Consider the following 562-nt stretch of genomic DNA (forward strand, 5'->3'; position numbering starts at 1 on the left):
TATCCTGGAGGAGGTCAGACTGGAATGCTGTGCCTGTCACTAAGGGCTTCCTCTATATATACGCAAGCCTTTGTCGGCCATGTGTGCTCAGAGCTTTTCTGGATGCAAGCTGCTTACCGCGGACAAAGTCCGTTATACTTGCTGGCGTCTTCCAGCGATATTGACCATACGTTTTTTCTTTTTCTTTTTTTGATTTAGCCATTGATATGAGTGAATGATTTTTTTTAAAAAGATGTAAATATTTTATTCATTCTCATCATGCAATCATGTTGTTTCTCTTAATCTAACTCATTTATTCTATATTATGCAGTATGCTTTTCTAAATCTAACTCATTTTATTGTATGCTACAGTATACGAAAAATATAGGCCTTTGTCCTGCAGTGACTAGTAACGGCTGAGGATGATAATAATATGAAAAATTATATCTGCAAATTATATCTATTAAATCTCTTCATTTCCATCAACTTTTATAAAATACAAACATTTAAAAAAACAGAAACTGTAAAAATCCAATGGCAAGCAAAGGATTTTGGACGGTCTTACCTTTGAGATGATTGACAA

The 562-nt window shown here is 34.2% G+C and overlaps 1 protein-coding gene across 1 annotated transcript in view; it reads right to left on the reverse strand.

Moving 5' to 3' along the window:
* The window catches only part of LOC137650692 (uncharacterized), a 3,476-nt gene extending 3,411 nt beyond the window's left edge, over positions 1-65 (reverse strand). The window contains exon 1 of the mRNA XM_068383858.1: positions 1-65. This exon is cut by the window's left edge and continues 85 nt beyond it. The gene's annotated coding sequence lies outside the window, so the exon portion shown is untranslated.
* Positions 66-562: the final 497 nt, after the last annotated feature.

The sequence above is a fragment of the Palaemon carinicauda genome, chromosome 12 (assembly GCF_036898095.1).
Source record: "Palaemon carinicauda isolate YSFRI2023 chromosome 12, ASM3689809v2, whole genome shotgun sequence".
NCBI lineage: Eukaryota > Metazoa > Arthropoda > Malacostraca > Decapoda > Palaemonidae > Palaemon > Palaemon carinicauda.